Here is an 18,974-nt window from a genome sequence, read left to right on the forward strand (position 1 = left end):
GTTTCAAAATAAATGAGAGCTGAAGAAGGAGCATTTTGAGTTAAAATCAAAATGTCAGTGCAGACACTTGGTACATTAATTGTATAGGGACATTTACTATGGATTTTAGGATGTTACCTTCTCATTTATACCTTTCTGTTTTTGTCTAAGGTAGTAGTTCTCAAGCTGGTCAGTGGTGGTGTTTGCCTTTGAGCCCAGCACTGAGGCAGAGGAAGTGGATCTCTGAATCAAGGCCAGTCTGGTCTATGGAGTGAGTTGCAGAACAGCCAAAACTACACAGGGAAAACCTGTCTTGGAAAACAAACAAACAAGATAGTAGTTCTTAGAATGTGATGTATCTATTTGTCAGCAGGTGTCTTTGCTGATGGGGGGGGGCATAAAATTATTACTATTATTATAGTAATGAAACTTTTTGACTTTTTTTTCTGTCTTAGGTCTTGTGGTTTAAAAACAGGAATGAATAAATTTTGAACATCTTAATAGAAACTAAATGTCAATGATACCAGACTGTACTAGTAATTGTATATGCCTCATGTGACATATGCAAATGACCTGTCCTCATAAGTCATATTCCTTTTTGCTTGGTGACTCCTTCTGGATATTTCTTTTTTCCTCTTTATGTATCTAAATGTCCAGGGTCTCTTGACTTTTTGGTGATGTGTATTTTCCTGTAAAGACAAGAACAGAACCATGCCCCATTTTTTTAGGCACACAGTGGGTCTATGTTGCCATTGTGCAAGTTGTAGCACTCTGCTTACAGACTGCATTTAAATGCTCTGTAGTGGATATCCCAAAAAAGTTAGAGCCATTTGTGCTGGTGAACCAGGAAGTCCTGCAGGACACAGAAGTGACTAACAAACTGCCAATATAGGTGGAACTGTCTTTCAAATTTCCTGCTTCATGGAAAAGTCTGCTGGGTACTATGGGCCTGTAGGCTGAAGATGGATGCTCCAATGATACAGACAGCAAGATGTCTCTGTCAATTCTAGAGTTTTGGAAGTTGCTTGCAATGCACTTTCTGTTTGCCTAGGTAGTATTGTGTCTTTCTGGAGTCTTTGATGGAGTTGAAGAATAGATAGTTATAATTAGAGTTTTCCTTAGTTATGATAAAAGGTAAAGTAGATAATATTTTAACTGTAATTCTTGCTTGATCCCTGTTTTGTTATATATAATCTTACTATGTTAAAGTTAAAGCCTTTCTTTTTATTTAAACAGAAAAGGGGAAATGGTGTGGGAAGTACTTCTGTCTATGTGTTGCCTTTATTGGTTAATGAATAAAGTAACTGCTTTGGCCTGTGATAGGGCAGAATAGAGCTAAGTGGGGGTTGGGGGTGGGAGGACTAAACTGAATGCTGGGAGGAAGAAGTCAAGAGACAGCATGTAACCACCAGAGGGGAAAGATGCATGCTGCTAGCTGGAACCTTGCTGGTAGGCCACAAACCTCATGGTAAAGTATAAAATAATGGAAATGTGTTAATTCTAAATGTAAGAGCTAGCTAGCAATACACTTAAGTGATTGGACAAACAGAAACAGTGATTTAAATAATACAGTTTCTGTGTGGTTATTTTGAGTCTGGGCAGCCGGGAATGAACAAGTGGCCTCAGACAACAGATTTTGATTTTGTTATATTCTTATATTTGGAGTTTATATAAACTTAGCTGTAGTAACAAGAGGAGCAGGCCATTTGTGAAGGTTGAACTTCTAGGCCAAAAGTTTGAAGATTCAAAGAAAAATAATTTAGAAGATGTGATGTTGATGCTAGGAGAGGTTGAACTATTCAGGTTGTAAAGTGTCCAAAGAAACATACATGCCAGAGTGGGTGTTAGAGCATGACCAAGAAGTGACCATCAGTATGCACACTAATGTCATACATGTTCACCTCTGGAAAATTTAGAGACCTCCATTATAGTTGGTTCAGAGTGGAAATGCAATACCGACAGAGCTTGGGACATGGAAGAAGCCAGCATTGGAGACTTAAAGTTGAGCTCTTCATTCCCGTCCAAGGTCATTATTAAGTCTTTCATTGATGCAAAGCTGAGCCAAGGAGAAGAGCAAAGGAAGTGAAGTGTCTACATTGTAGGGAAATACTTGTTAATTGAGTGGCTGGGAAATAAGAAGGAAATAGTTGGTTTATTATTGTCATTCATCCGAAGTTCTGAAAACAACACACCGATGATATCATAATGCCAACACCACAAACTTCTCTAGACTAAGAGTTGGTAGATTCTTCTCTTTAAAGGACCCAGATAGTAAATATTTTGGGCTCCTGTAGCAATCATTCTTGCTCATACTCCAGTGTGCTGTTTCTGTGAAAGCATTTGTAGAGAAGTAGTGAAGGAACATGACTGTCTTTTAGTAAGCATTATTTGTGGAGACTGAAATCTGATTCCAATTGTTTTTACATGTCCAGAATATGAGTTAACCTTTCCCTAATTATTTAAAATAGAAAACCCACTTTTAGGTTATACCTGTATAAGAACTAGCAGCAGTGTGTATTTTACTTGTGTTCTAGTTTGCTGACCTGTGTTTTAGGAAAGCAGTGTCTTATCAGCTATGATGGAGAGAGCATGGCAGTACTGAAATAGATGTTCTCTAGGACAGTGCTGTTAGTGATACTGTCTTCGGTGACACTGATGATAAAAATCCACTTAAGTATTTAGATGTGACATCTGCAGCAGGTTCTAATCATTCAGTTATGAGACAGACTGGATACTTGACAAGGATTGTCACCTACTGTGCAGAGAGAGCCAGAATCCATTATAGAAATTGTCTGGGTGAGCTGCCTGCTGGGGCCAGTGATGCACTGTTAGACAAAGATGGTGAAAGATACCAGTTTGCCATATCCTTGGGATGACTGACTGTGGCGTAAGTATGGCATTAAGCCATATGATTCCAAAAACTTTATGACTACATAAAAATAAAAATGAAAAAAAGGGTAGTGGTGGTTAGTGTAGTTGAAGTAAATTTGATCTTTATTTGCGGAATGTGTACTGCATTACCATTCTATAATGATATGTAGTAATTGCCTTGGTAATCTAACTTTAAAGATCCTGTTTTTATTCATGAAACTTACATAGTTATTACCTTTTAGGATTGAAATCTAAAGGGAAATGCAACAAAGACTGACAGCTCTTTACTAGGCTAGGTTAGTATAAGCACTATAATGTTTTTCTTCATTTTTATACATTTTAAATCAAAATGTAATTATACCACTTCTCCCTTCCCTGTTCTCTTTCTAGACCCTCCTATGTCTCTTCGCACCAACCTCTCCTGTCCTTTCCTCACTCTCAAATTGGTAGCTTCTTTTTCTTTGATTATTATATTGTGTTCTCTCTCTCTCTCTCTCTCTCTCTCCCTCCCTCTCTCTCTCTCTGTGTATGCATGCACAAATATACAAATAAAACCTGCTGAATTTGTTTTGTTGTGTATATGGTTTCGGGGTGACCACTTTGTATTGGCTACCCAATCAGACTCCTTGCTGGGAGAGGCTAATTCACCTCTTTCAGCAGTCATTGTTTCCTGTAGTTCTTTTCAGTCCTTTGAAGATTTCCCTTTTCCATGTTAGCATGTTTATTGGTACTGTCATTGTTAGGTTTTATTTGTGCAGCCGCTTCTAGGAGAGACTGGTTCACAGCTGTCTTTCTAGTAGGGTTCTGGATCTTACAATCTTCCTGACCCTCCTTTACAGGAGTTGTGATGTCTGGGCTCCCTGTGCACCATCTGTGCTGTGTCCAATGTGAGTTTCCATTTCCTTTAAAGAGGCTTCTTTGATGAGGGGTGTAGTTACACCTGTCTGTGGTATAGGGATGAAATTTAGAATGTAGTAAGGAGTTATGCCAGTCAAGTAAAGCGGTGGCAGTGGTTGTCAGATCCTGTGGTATATGCCAAAGAGAGGTATAGCTGGGTCATATGGTAGTTTACTGTCAATGTATTTTTTAATCAAATCAGTGTTCTGCTGAGTCCCTGCATTTGGTGTACATCATTGTTTGAAACTAGTACTGGGAAACAGAATGAGTGTATTCTTTAAAAGTTAAATTCACTTTTCTCCATAATGAATCATTTTTTCCCTTTAGCATTCAACTAAAACTGATAATTTCATTTATAAAATACGTGTTCTCTAACATGTCTTCCGATCCTCAAAAAAAAAAAAAAACCATTTTGCTTACAACTGATGTTGAAATATATTTTCAGAATGTATGCTATTTAGTTGTCAGTGTGCCACGGCCATGGTCAGAGTGAGGTCAAATTAAAATGTCCATCCTTCTAAGAAAAAGATTTGGATAGGTTATACACACATATAATTTACAAATTTCATTAGAAATCACAATCCTGTGATAGCTTTATGTGTAATTGATTTGATTGATTTCATAGATTTTTCTTTTATTGAAGCAGAGCCTGTAGCTGGAAGCCAGGTGTGTTGTATCATTTGAATACTTTAAACTCCTTTGGGTCTGGAAGGAGGATGTTTTTAGAGGTGTTTTAATCCTCCAACTCAGGGGTTTTGAGTCCAAATGCTTTGCTGTTTATATATTGCACATAATTGAACTGATTGGATTGAATTTGGTTTGTTGTGATTAGTACTTTGAAAACTTTGCCAGTTTTAAATCTATCATGTTATCACAATCCTTTTGAATGTTTTTTTAAAGCAACAAGTACCTTTTTATCTTAGGTAAGATACATGTAATAAGAGATGTGAATTTCAAATTAGGTAATCTGTGGTGGTCTTTTGAAGCCTGATATAAAAAGCCTGATATAAAAAGGGGGAAGGGACAGTAAATTGAGCACTGTAGATCATGATTGTTAATTTTCTCTTTTAGTGTAAATCTTCTTCAGGATTTAATAATTCAGAAAAAACATAAACACAGCTTTTTAGACTATACTTATTCTTAATTTACTTGTCTGTATTGAAATTGAGAATCACATCATTAAAGTGAAAAAGAGCAGTTTATTACAGAATAGCTGGTGCCATTTACCTGGAGAATGTAGTTGTAGGCAGTCATTTGTATTAACTCGGAGTTGATTCTTAAGCATTTGATTTGTTGACTATAATCAAGAGAAGAAATTCTAAGTGTTCAGAGTATCTTTTGGCCAGGTCTGTAGCTCAGTAGAGCTCTCTAGCATGTGTGAGGCCCTGGATTTATTTCCTAGTTTTGTCAAAAAATAGCACAAAGCAAGTTAATTTTGTATTGTCAGTTAGTATTAAAGCTTATTTTCCCATATTCTTCGTGTATTGACTTTTCATGAACTGCTTTCTGAGAAGACAAAACACTGAAATTCAGAAGATGTTGAGAAACCGTTAATCTTATTCACTTTTGTTTCTTTGTTTGTCGGGGGACAGTATACATGTGTGTGAGCGTGTATGCCTGTGTATGCAGGTGCAGGTCAGAGGTTTTTGTTGGGTGTTGTCCTATGTTACTCTGTGCCTCAGTTTTTTGAGACAGGGTCTCTCACTGAACCTGATGCTTACTGGCTTGCTAGCCTAACACACCAGTGAGCCCCTGGCATCTTCCTGTCTTTTCCCAGTGGTAAGGTTACAAGAGTGTACTGCCCACTGCAGTACACTCTGACTTTTTACATGGGTGTTGAGAGTCTGAAGTCTTCAGCTTCCTGGCTGCTGCAAGAAGTAGTGATTATGCATTTGTAGTGAGTGTATCTGTAGGCAGACTTTTCTGTCTGCCAGCAGTCCTCAAATAACCACACGGTGACTTAATATTAATTATAAATGCTTGGCTGATAGCTTAAGCTTGTTTTTAGCTAGTTCTAGCTTAAATTAACCCATTTCTATTAATCTGTGTGCTGCTCGAGGCTCATTTACCTCCCGTATGTACTTCCCATCCTGCTCACTCTTGTCTCATGGCATCTCCTGAAACTCTTCCCTTCTTCCCAACATTCTCCTAGTCTGCCTCTGCACCCAGTCTCTTCCTGTCCTGCTATAGGCCATTCAACTCTTCATTAGCCAATGAGAGTAATACATATTTACAGTGTATGAAGATTGTTCCACATCATGTATTTGAACTTTAGAACTCAGCAGTTTACTGAATTGTCTTTGGTATTAGTATAGTATTGTTTAGCTCTATTTGTAGGTCATCCCATGACAGAAAATGCTTATATAAAAATGTGAACATGAGCCATTATAGAAAAGGATGCATATTGCCAGCTGAATTGGATGAACTCCAAATAGAATGTGTAGAAAATGTACTTAAAAGAAGTACTGTGCTGAAAGAACCAACAAAAGAAAATTAGAGTAAATACTCCATTTGGTTCAGTTGATTAATTTCCTGGTTTAATAGGATTTTAGTTTTGTTAAGCAAAGCGTTAGTGAGTACTTGGAACAGCATAAATAAGACACTGCACTAGGCATTTCATGGAAGGCAAAGATGGCTGTGACATTTTTGTCTTCAGGTAGCATCTGCTTCATTGTAAATAGTTGAAGTTCATCTGTAGCAAAATGACATCGGTGCTCTACTTATTTATGTGCCAGTGTTATTGCAGGGAAAAGACTGGTGTACGCCATTGAGGTTTAGAGTACACCATATGGAGGAGGCCTCGTGTAAGATGGGTGTTTGAAGGAGAGAAGATGAAATGAGAGATTATTTTGGCATGGAATATAAACAAAAGCATGAAATTGGGAATAGAAAGCTGGGAAGAAGTATGCTGGATCACATGGGATGGATACAAGCTAGAAAGTTCTCCCAGCCATTAATTAAGGATGTAGACCCATGTTATTTTACAGTAGGTTTTGATATTTTTCTATACCATTTGTGTATTTTTTTTGTTAATGCTTAAAGTGTTTTAACGCGATATATTTACATTACCTTTTTAGAAACACCATTCACTTAAAAACCTGGGTGTTATAAACATCAAAACCCAAACTCTGAGTCTAATTACAATGTCTGTTCTTCTCTTTGCTGGTTAATTTTTGCTACCTTAGCTAAAAACAGAGTCTCCTGGGAAGAGGTAGTCTAGTTGAGGAATTGTCACTGTCCTAGTTGAGGAATTGTCACTATCACACTGGGCTATGGGCAAGTCTGTCTGTTTGTGAAGGCATTTTCTTGATTAATGATTGATGTGGTAGGGCCCAGAGTACTCTGAGTGATACCATCCTTGTGTACATACCCTGGTTTATATAAGAAAGCAAACTGAACAAGCCATGGAAATGAGCCAGTGAACAACATTCTCCTTTGGTTTCTGCTTCAGTTCCTGTTTCCTGGTTCTTACTTTACCTCCTGACATGGTTTCCTTGTTAAGTTTGAACATTCTTCTCCCTAGGTTGGCTTTGGTCAGTGTTTATCACAACAGAAAGCAACCTAGGAATTCTATTTTATTTGGGTAAAATATAGAGAAGTAAAATATAGAGAAACCAATTTAAGACAATGTTTACATATGATCCTAAGAAGCATTTGACAGTACAATTAGTTTAATAACAAATGATTTTTTTTTCTTAAACCTTTCCAGAATAAGAATGAATGTCTTGATGCTATGTCATCTTTAAATAGCTATGGCTTTAGAAATGTGTCTGTTCACATTAGTATAGTAAATGTATACCTTAGCAATCCACATTGTTCCACTTGATATGTGAAAATAAAAATAAAGGTGTGAAGTGTGTAGCAGACTTGTGGATCTTTGTAAACCAGAACACATACAATCCATTGATCTTGGTGCTGAGTCCTTGATATGTTGAATTCAAGTATGAAATACTTTCTAAAAGTTAAATGCATACATGCAGTTGTATACATCATAATTTTCAGTGATTCATTTTACAAAAAAAAAAAGAATCATAATTCCATTAAGTTTTTTCTAAGAGTGTGAGTCTTTTATTAGTGCATGTTATTTATAAACAGGAATGAGTTTCAAAAGGAGCTGGAGAGATACTTAGTATTTAAGTGACTTAGTGCCTCTGCAGAGCCCTGGGTTTGGTTCCAGTATCCATATCGTGCCTCATAACCGTCTGTCATTCCAATTCCAGGGCATCTGATGCTTTTTTTCTGACCTCTGTAGACTCTTGCACAAGGTGGTACACATAAACTCATGGGAGCATACACTCATACACATTTAAAAAAATGGGAATGAATTTCATTATATTTTCTGTCTCTCTCTGTCTCTCGTTTTTGAGACAGGGTTTCTCTGTGTAGCTCTGACTGTTCTAGAACTTGTTCTGTAGACCAGGCTGACCTATAACTCACAGAAATCTGCCTGTCTCTGCCTCCCATAAAGATATACACCATTATGCCATGTTTCTGTGGAGGCATTTCTGATTCAGTTGGTTCTTCAGTTGACAAGAATACTCATGTGGGACCATGGGATGGGGACCTAGAGTTCATAAAAAGTACGTCTCTCTACTTCTTGATAGATATAGTATAACGAGCTTCTTCACATTCCTGCTGTGCCTATTCCCCTCTGTAGTAGTAGCTGCGGGCCTCTTCCCACAGCCCGGCTCCTGGCCGCCTGGCTAGTTTATACCCCGAAATAGCAACACACAAACTATATTTATTTAAACACTGCCTGGCCCATTTGTTCCAGCCTCTTATTGGCTAGCTCTTACATATTGATCTAACTCATTTCTAATAATCTGTGTAGCCCACTAGGTGGCTTACCAGGGAAGATCTTAACCTGCGTCGGTCTGGAGAGGGAGAATCATGGCGACTCACTGACTTGGCTTCTCTCTGGGTCAGAGCTTCATTGCGTCTGCCCGGGAGAGGGGAGCATGGCGTCTGTCTGAGGCATCTTACCTCACTTCCTCTTCCTCCCAGCATTCTGTTCTGTTTACTCCACCCACCTATGTTCTAACCTATCAGGGCCAAGCAGTTTCTTTATTAATTAACCAATGACCTTCCTCCATCACTCCTCCATGATAAACTGTGCCCTTGAAGTGTGAGACAGAATAAACACTGTCTTCATAAGTTGTTTTTGTCAGGTATATTGTCCCAGTAACATGCAAAATAACTACGACAATATGTTGGTTCTTCTTATATTATTATTATTTATTGTGGCATAGGAATTATAAATTTATTAAAGGAAAATGAGATAAACTGCTGAGAGTGAGAGGAGTTCCAAGGGAGGAATTACCCTACTTTTAGTTTTTTGAGCAACTTCCTTATATGATTCCATAGTGGCTTTACTAACAATATTAAGTTTTTTTTTTTTCTTTTCCTCCTGACATTTGTTCATGACTTAATGGTTCTTTAAGTTGAGATTGGGCCTTATCCAGTAGCTCTGGTTAGCCTGGAACTGACTAGTCTAGCAGCCTTGGAAGTCACAGCAGTTCTGTCTCAGCCACCCAAGGCCTGGGATTATAGCTCATGTTCCTATTTGGTTTTTCCCCCCTCTCTCTCTCTCTCTCTCTCTCTCTGTCTCTCTCTCTCTCTGTCTCTCTCTCTCTCTCTCTCTCTGTGTCTCTCTCTCCCCCCCTCCCTCCCTCCCTCGCTCTCTCTCTCTCTCTCTCTCTCTCTGTCTCTTTTTCTCATTATCCGATCTTTTTGGCTGTACTTAAATGTAGATAGAGCATTTCCTTCTCTGTGAAGTATGTTGGGATTGGCAGTGCTAATGGCCAGTTGACTTTATGGCTCTTGGATGAAACGTACATGCTTTCACATCACACAGTAAGATTTCTCTCATGGGTACTTCTAGCTCTCTGATGCTGTGATGGAAAAGGAGAAGAGCTAGAGAGAACAAATAATAATCATCTTAAATAAGCACCTAGAAAAAAATCTACAAAAGTTATTGAGAGTGATTAAAAAATAAATGAATCAAAGAAATTAATATTGTTAAGATGGTAGTTCCTCCAGAAATTATTTATAATTTCAAGGCAGGGTCAGTAAAATCTCTCTCAGTTGCTTCTTTTTCTTTTTAAAACAATCTTATTTTTCAAACCATTTCCCCTTCCCTCCTGTCCTCCCACTCACCACACCTCCACACCTTCTCCCTACTCCAATGCCCATCCACATCTTAGAGAGGGTGAGGTCTCTCATGGGAGTAAACAAAGTCTTGGACAATCTGTTGAGGCAGGACCAAGTGCCCACCCCCCACCCCCACGTATCTAGGCTGAACATAAGGAATGGGCTCCAAAGCAGTTCATGTTTTAGAGATAAATACTGATTCCACTGCTAGTGGCCCCACAAACTGCTCAAGCCACATGACTGTCATCCACATTCAGGGGGTCTTGTTCAGTCTTACGCAGGTTTCCTAGCTGTCAGTCTGGAATCAGTGAGCTCCCACTTGCTCCGGTCAGCTGTTTCTGTGGATTTCCCCATCATGGGACTGTTGACCCTTTTGCTTTTACTATTGCTCTCCCTCTCTATGACTGGACTCCAGGAGTTTGGCCCAGTGCTTAGCTGTGGATCTTTGCATCTGCTTCCTTCAGTTACTGAATGAAGATTCTATGATGACAATTAAGGTAGTCATCAGTCTGATTATAGGGGAAAGGCTGTTAAGGTACTCTCTCTCTCCATTGTTTATATTCTTAGCTTGGGTCATCCTTGTGGATCTTGGGAATTTCCCTAGTGCCTGGTTTCTCGCTAATCCCATAATGTCTCCCTCTTTCAGGGCATCTATTTCCTTGCTCTCCCTCTCTGTCCTTCACCCAACTCGATTAGAAAATGAGAAACCAGTGTCAGCGTGCTGGTCTGTGCCTGTAATTACAGTATTTGGTCACTAAGGTAAGGTAAGAGAATTCTGATTTTGAAGCCATCCTGGGATCCATAGCAAGATATTGTCTCAACACTATTACCACCACCACCACCTACCTTCAAAGTACACCAGAACAAAACAACACACGCACACATATCAAAAAGCTGATCTTGAGGTTTATATGGAAATTTAATGCACCCAGAGTAGTCCAGACAGCATTCAAAAAGAATAAGCATGAAGGAATCAAATTTCCTGACTTCAAAGCTTATTACAAAGCTGTCATAGTCAAATTAGCATGGTAGTAATGACTGAAATAGGGGTTGCTTGGATAGAATGGAAAGAACAGAAATGATTATTCTCTTCTATAAAGTTCAACGATTAGGTTTCCTTTTCTTCATTATCATACCTTCCTTTCTTTCCCCTTCTTTTAAACTGTTGTTATTCTTTGAGATTTTCATGCAGTTTTTTTTCTGATTATATTTATCCCCCTACCCAAGATTTTGCTTCAATCCCATCTCCAGTTCATCTCTATGTCAGCCCATCAAGGCTGATTACTCCTGAGTGTGAGGCTGCACTGGAGTGTGGTCTGTATATCAACTATCAGACAACTCAAGAAAACCAACTTTCTATCTTTCAGCAGCAACCAAATGTGAATAGCTCCACAACTGGAGGTGGGATATCATATTTACTTCCTCCTTTCCTAGCTGAAATTTTGTCTGGGTTTAACTTGTATATGGTATAGGTCTATGCATGCTATCATAGTAGTAGCCGTGAGTTCATATGTGCATCTGCTCTTACTGTGAGTGATAACTTATTAATATTAAAATGTACACACTTAGTACTGTGAAGTTTGCTCTTAGAACTGCTTTCAGTGTGTCATAGGTTTTTGATATGTTTTTATTTTCATTCAACTTTTCATTTTAATTCCCTTTTGAATTCTTTCTTGATCCAATTTTCACTCAGTAGTAAAAATTGTTTAGTTTGGTTTTTATGAGTTTTTACACTTTATGCCATTCCTGTTGTTGATATCTCACTCTGTTCAGTTATGATCAGGAAGGAACTAGGATATCATTTCAATTTTTCTGTATTTTTGGAGGCTTGCTTTGTGTTTAGATATACGGGCAATTTTGGAGAAAGTTCTATGAGCTGCTGAGAAGAAAGTGTATTATCTATTGTTTGGGTGGCATGTTCTATAAATGTCTATTAGGTCTATTCTGTTTATGATGTTATTTAACTTCAGGGTTTCTGTGTTTAATTTTTGTCTGGTTGGCTTGTCCCTTGTTGAGAATAGGGTTTAAAAATTACTCACTATCACTGTGTTAGGGTCAGTATATGATTTTAGATTACATAGTGTTTTTCTTTTTCTTTTCTTTCTTTTTTATTTAATGAAGTTGGGTATCACTGTGTTTAGTGCATAGATGTTTAGAATTGTTCTATCCTCTTGGTGGATTTATCCTTTAATGAATGTGAAGTATCCTTCTATGTCTCTTCTGAATAGGTTTTTTTAAAATTTATTTTTATTGAGCTTTACATTTTTCTCTGCTCTCCTACCTGCCTCTTCCCTTCCCTTCAACCCTCTCCCAAGGTCCTCATGCTTCCAATTTACTCAGGGGATCTTGTCTTTTTTCTACTTCCCATGTAGATTGGATCCATGTATGTCTCTCTTAGCGTCCTAATTGTTGTCTAGGTTCTCTGGGATTGTGATTTGTAGGCTGGTTTTGTTTGCTTTATGTTTAAAAGCCACTTATGATTGAGTTCATATGATAATTGTCTTTCTGTGTCTGGGTTACTTCACTCAAAATGTTTTCTAGCTCTATCCATTTGCCTGCAAATTTTAAGATATTGTTATTTTTTCTGCTGTGTTGTACTCCATTGTGTAAATGTACCACATTTTCCTTATCCATTCTTTGGTCTAGGGGCATTTAGGTTTTTTCCAGGTTCTGGCTATGACAAACAAAGCTGCTGTGAACATAACTGAGCACGTCCTTGTGGCACGATTGAGCATCCTTTGGATATTTACCCAAAAGAGGTATTACTGGGTCTTGAGGAAGGTTGTTTCCTAATTTAGTGAGAAATAACCACACTGATATCCAAAGGAGCTGTACCAGCTTGCCTTCCCACCAGCAATGCAGAAGTGTTCCCTTTTCCCCACAACCTCTCCAGCCCTAAGTTGTCATCAGTGTTTTTGATCTTGGCCATTCTTACAGGTGTAAGATGGAATCTCAAAGTTGTTTTGATTTGCATTTCTCTGATGACTAAGGGTGTTGAACATTTCCTTTAATGTCTTTCAGCCATTTTAGATTCCTCTCTTGAGAGTTCTCTGTTTAGGTCTGTATTCCATTTTTTTTTATTGGATTATTTTATTTTTTGATGACCAATTTCTTGAGTTCTTGGTATATTTTAGAGATCAGACCTCTGTCTGATGTGGGGGTTGGTGAAGATTTTTTTCCATTGTAGGCTGCCTGACTAGTTTTGATTTGATAACTATTTTGTCAGATAACAAAATAGCTTTACTTCTTTGATTCTTAGTTTCATTTAGTCTGTGTCTTTTTTATTGGGGTATTGAGACCTTTAATGTTAAGAGTTATCTAACTGTATTTATTAATTCCTGTTACTTTGTTGTTCTTGCCTCTTTTGGTTAACTGTTAGTTAACTTTAGTTTTGGAAATTTTTGTTTTATGATTTTGTTGAAAATATTTTTTTTGTGCATTGACCTGGGTTTCTTCTCTTTCCTCTACACCAGAGGTTCTCATCCTTCCTAATGCTATGAACCTTTAGTACAATTTCTCATGTTATGGTGAGCCCCAACCAGAGAATTATTTTTGAATTTTGCTACTGTTATGAATCATAATGCAAATATCTGTGTTTTCTGATGGTCTTAGCGTCATTCCATCCAAAAGGGGTTGCAACCCATAAGTTGAGAATCACTGTTCTATACCTGTTATTTGTTGGTTTGATCTTTTCATCATATTTATTTTATTTTGTATGCATTAGTGTTTTTTTCCATGGGTGTTGGGTCCCTAAGAACTTGAATAATATACAGTTGTAAGATGCCATGTGGGTGCTGGTAATTGAATCTGGGTCCTCTGGAAGAGCAGTCAGTGCTCTTAACCACTGAGCCATCTCTCCAGCTCTGATTTGGTCTTTTCATAATGTCTCATGTTTCTTGGATGTTTGTTCCTGATGGTGTTTTTAGATAATTACATATTCTTTGATTGAGTGATACATTTCTTCTACCATGTTTTTAAGACTTGATACTCTTCCACTTGGTGCAGTCTGTTGGTGAGACTTTCCTCTAAACTTTTGTTTGACTACCTGAGCTTTCATTTCAAGCTTTATTTCATTTTCTGCTTTTCTTCTGAGATTCTAGCTCCTTATTAAATTCTGTTTTAGTATAATGGATTTTTTATTATTTTATTCAACTGTGATTTTGTGGTTTTCATTCAGACATTTATTCATACCTCCTTTGCACTCATAAAATGTATTTTAATCCTCTTTTGAGGTCCCTGTATCAGCTAAATTACCCTTTTCAGAATATTATGATAGGGGTATTTATTTATAGATGAGACATATCACCTTGGTTGTTCGTAATGTTTGTATTTTATTGTTGGGATTTAAACATCTGAAGTTTGATTATTTGTGGTGTTTCTTAGTGTGGACATCTGGTTTCGCCTTTTTCGGATGAGTCTTTGCTGTTTCCCAGACTTCTTAGGTTGTGCAACTAGCTGAATTATGGTTGGTTTTCAGTCTTAGAGTCATTCTGGATTCCAGGTTTATACTCCTTGCTATCCCCTGTTGGTACGGTGGGTGAGGTGGCTGTTAGGGGATCAGACCATTTGGTGATGGGTGTGAGGGTGTGAGGGTGTGAGGAGATTATCTCTGGAGACCTATGACTGTAACTGTGGCCTCCATTTGGCCCGAGTCCAGCAGTGGGTGGCTTATTGCTAGGAAGAAGGACTAACTGTCTCTGGAAGCTTCTGCCTTAAGTTCCAGTTTGGATTCTGGGACTGGACTCCAAGGAGTCCCAGATAGCCATGTGGGTTAGGTGGCTGAGGGATGAGTGGGGAGGATGAAGCACTGGCTCTAGAGGTCTCGGCTTGAGTTCCTGGTTTTCATGCCCAGCTGAGGGTGGATAACATGCCTCTATCTGTGATCTCACACCTGAAGTTGTATTTTGTGCCCCCTCAACCTTTTGTTCTTTTGACAAGGTCTCACTAGGTAGCTCTGACTAGTCAGAAACTTATTATGAGGCTAGGGCTCACATTTTTTCACTTTAAGACTCCTGAGTGCTAGACCTAAACAGAGGAATCTCAACAGAGGAACCTAAAATGGCTGAAAGACACTTAAGGAAGTGTTCAACATCCGTAGTCATCAGAGAAATGCAAGTCAAAACTACTCTGAGATTCCATCTTATACCTGTAAGAATGGCCAAGATGGTGGGAATGCAAGCTGGTACAACCCCTTTGGATGTCAGTGTGGTAATTTCTCAGAAAATTAGGAAACAACCTTCCTCAAGACCCAGTAATACCACTTTTGGGTATTCATCCAAAGGATGCTCAACTGTGCCACAACGACATGTGCTCAACTATGTTTATAGCAGCTTTGTTTGTCATAGGCAGAACGTGGAAATGACCTAAATGCCCCTCAACGAAGAATGGATAAGGAAAATGGATAAGAAAAATAATGACGCAGCTGGGACTGGCTGGGACCGGAGCGGCAGCAGAGGACGCAGGGCCCAGGTGGCGGGAACCTTTGTGGCAGCAGATGCAAGCTGCAGGGACCGCATACAACACCGAGAGCAGAGCGCCCCACTACAATTAAATCAAAGAGGTAGGCCTTTGGTTGGCGAGGTCCCTGGCAAAGGAGGAGCCGGGTCCTATTCCTGAAGACCCTTCTGAGGGGTGAGAGGGATCTTGGCCCCCGGCAGGAACTAGGAAACAGAGCGAGGGCATTTTGTAAGAGGAGCCCCTGGCCAGCAGGGAAACCTGAAACAGTTTTAAAAGACCCCTTACATAGCATCGATAGGAAGAGATGGGCAGGCGCCAAGGCAAGAATTCACCCAATAATCTGAAAAACAGAACCCAATGATCTTACAACAGAAGGTCTTCAACACCCTAACACAGAAGAAGTGGAAAAAATTGACTTTATGAAAGCAATAGAGTCCCTTAAACAACATGTGAAAAATGCCCTTATAGAAATGGATGAGAACTATAACCAAAAATTTGAAGAAATGAGTAAATACGTACATAATACCCTGGGGAACCAAGAAAGAACGATCAAACAGGTAATGGAAACAGTTCAAGAATTGAAAACTGAAATGGAAGCAAGGAAGAAAACACAAACTGAGGACCAGCTGGATATGGAAAATCTAGGTCAACGAGCAAAGCCTACAGAAACAAGCATAATCAATAGAATACAAGAAATAGAAGAAAGAATCCCAGATTCTGAGGACACCGTAGAGAAAATAAATGCACTGATCAAATAAAACTGCAAAGCCAACAAATTCTCATCACAAAACATTCAGGAATTATGGGACACAATAAAAAGACCAAACCTAAGAATAATAGGAATAGAAGAAGGAGAGGAGTCACAGCTCAAAGGCCCAGAAAATATTTTTAACAAAATTATGGAAGAAAATTTTCCCAACATAAAGAAAGATATTCCTTTGAATATTCAAGAAGCATACAGAACACCAAACAGACTGGATCAAAGAAAAACATCCCCTCGCCATATAATAATCAAAACAAAAAATATACAGGTTAAAGAAAGAATATTAAGAGCTGCAAAGGAAAAAGGCCAAGTAACTTATAAAGGTAAACTGATCAGACTTACACCTGACTTCTCTATGGAAACAATGAAAGCCAGAAGGTCCTGGATAGAAGTACTGCAGAAGCTAAGAGACCATGGATACAAGCCCAGACTACTATACCCAGCCAAGCTTTCGTTCACTATAAATGGAGAAAACAAGACATTCCAGGATAAGAACAAATTTAAACAATTTGTAGCCACGAATCCAGCCCTACAGAAAGTAATAGAAGGAAAATCGCAACCCAAGGAATCCAACATTGCCAACACTGCCTACAATAACTGAGGCATCTAGCGACCCTTCACCAGCACAACTCAAAGAAGGGAGACACACAAATTCTACTTCCAAAAACAATAAGAATATCCGGAGTAAACAACCACTGGTCATTAATATCACTTAATATTAATGGTCTCAATTCACCTATAAAAAGGCATAGGCTAAGAGATTGGATATGAAAACAGGATCCAACATTCTGCTGTTTGCAGGAAACACATCTCAACCACAAAGACAGGCATCTACTCCGAGTAAAGGGTTGGGAAAAAGTCTTTCAAGCAAATGGTCCTAAGAAAAAAGCAGGTGTGGCCATATTAATTTCTAACAAAACTGACAAACTAAAATCAATCAGAAGAGATTGAGATGGACACTTTATACTCATAACAGGAACAATTCGTCAGGATGACATCTCAATCCTGAATATCTACGCCCCTAATATAAAAGCACCCACTTATGTAAAAGAAATATTACTAAAACTCAAGGCAGACATCAAACCACACACACTAGTAGTAGGAGACTTCAATACACCTCTCTCAGCAATGGACAGGTCAATCAGACAGAAACCTAATAGAGAAGTAAGAGAACTACTGGAGGTAATGAAGCAAATGGACTTAACAGACATCTATAGAACATTTCACTCAAATAGGAAAGAATATACCTTCTTCTCTGCAGCTCATGGAACCTTCTTGAAAATTGACCACATACTCGGAAACAAAGGAAACCTCCACAGATACAAAAAAATATCAGTGTCCACCTGTGTCTTATCAGATCACCATGAATTCAACAACAATCCTACCTCCCGAAAGCCGACAAACTCATGGAAACTGAACAGTCAACTACTGAACCACACCTGGGTCAAGGAAGAAATCAAGAAAGAAATTAAAGTCTTCCTTGAATTTAATGAAAATAAAGAGACAACATACTCAAACCTATGGGACACTATGAAAGCAGTGCTAAGAGGAAAGTGCATAGCACTAAATGCCCACTTAAAGGAAACAGAGAAAGCATACATTGGAGATTTAACAGCACACCTGAAAGCTTTAGAAAAAAAAGAAGAAGATGCTCCCAGGAGGAGTAGAAGGCTGGAAATGATCAAACTGAGGGCGGAAATCAACAAAATAGAAACACAGAAAACAGTCCAAAGAATCAATGAAACAAAACGTTGGTTCTTGGAGAAAATCAACAAGATCGACAAACTCCTATCCAAACTAATTAAACTACAGAGAGAGAACACGCAAATAAATAAGATCAGAAATGAAAAGGGGGACATAACCACAGACACAGGAAATTCAGAGACTAATTAGATCTTACTACAAAAGCCTGTATGCCACAAAACTAGAAAATGCAAAAGAAATGGACATTTTTTTTAGATAAGTACCATATACCAAAGCTAAACCAAGACCAGGTGAACGATCTAAATAGACCTGTTAGTCGCGAAGAACTAGAAACTGTTATCAAAAATCTACCTTCCAACAAAAGCCCAGGACCAGATGGTTTCAATGCAGAATTCTACCAGAACTTCCAAGAAGAGCTAATACCTATACTCCTTAATGTATTTCACAATATAGAAACAGAAGAGTCATTGCCAAATTCCTTTTATGAAGCTATAGTTACCCTGATACAAAAACCACACAAAGACCCAACCAAGAAAGAGAATTACAGGTCTACCTCACTCATGAATATCGACACAAAAATTCTCAATAAACTACTGGCAAACTGAATCCAAGAACACATTAGAAAAATTATCCATCATGATCAAGTAGGCTTCATCCCAGAGATGCAGGGCTGGTTCAACATATGCAAATTTATCAATGTAATCCACCATATAAATAAACTGAAGGAAAACAACCATATGATCATTTCATTAGATGCTGAAAAAGCATTTGACAAAATTCAACACCCCTTTATGATAAAAGTCTTGGAGAGATTAGGGATACAAGGGTCATACCTAAATATAGTAAAAGCTATTTACAGCAAGCCGACAGCTAACATCAAATTAAACGGAGAGAAACTCAAAGTCATCCCACTAAAATCAGGAACACGACAAGGATGTCCACTCTCTCCATACCTCTTTAATATAGTGCTTGAAGTTCTAGCAATAGCAATAAGACAACATAAGGGGATCAAGGGGATTCGTATCGGAAAAGAAGATGTTAAGCTCTTGTTGTTTGCAGATGATATGATAGTATACATAAGCGACCCCAAAAAATTCTACCAAAGAACTCCTACAGCTGATAAACACCTTTAGTAATGTGGCAGGATACAAGA

The 18,974-nt window shown here is 38.4% G+C and overlaps 1 protein-coding gene across 7 annotated transcripts in view; it reads left to right on the forward strand.

Annotated features, from left to right (window-relative positions):
* LOC121462986 (glycosyltransferase-like domain-containing protein 1) overlaps positions 1 to 18,974 on the forward strand; it is a 354,055-nt gene that overhangs the window by 8,172 nt on the left and 326,909 nt on the right. Inside the window, exon 2 of one of the 7 annotated variants that reach the window (XM_041674979.1) lies at positions 10,544 to 10,656. The exons of 5 other annotated variants lie outside the window; for them this stretch is intronic. The gene's annotated coding sequence lies outside the window, so the exon portion shown is untranslated. Of the gene's footprint in view, positions 1 to 10,543; positions 10,657 to 15,442; positions 15,458 to 18,974 lie in introns of those variants that run through there. One more of the 7 variants, XM_041674981.1, reaches the window with a different exon arrangement.

Source organism: Microtus oregoni, unplaced genomic scaffold (assembly GCF_018167655.1).
Source record: "Microtus oregoni isolate MIOR12 unplaced genomic scaffold, Mior012 000025F_ref0000491, whole genome shotgun sequence".
In the NCBI taxonomy this organism is placed as follows: Eukaryota; Metazoa; Chordata; class Mammalia; order Rodentia; family Cricetidae; genus Microtus; species Microtus oregoni.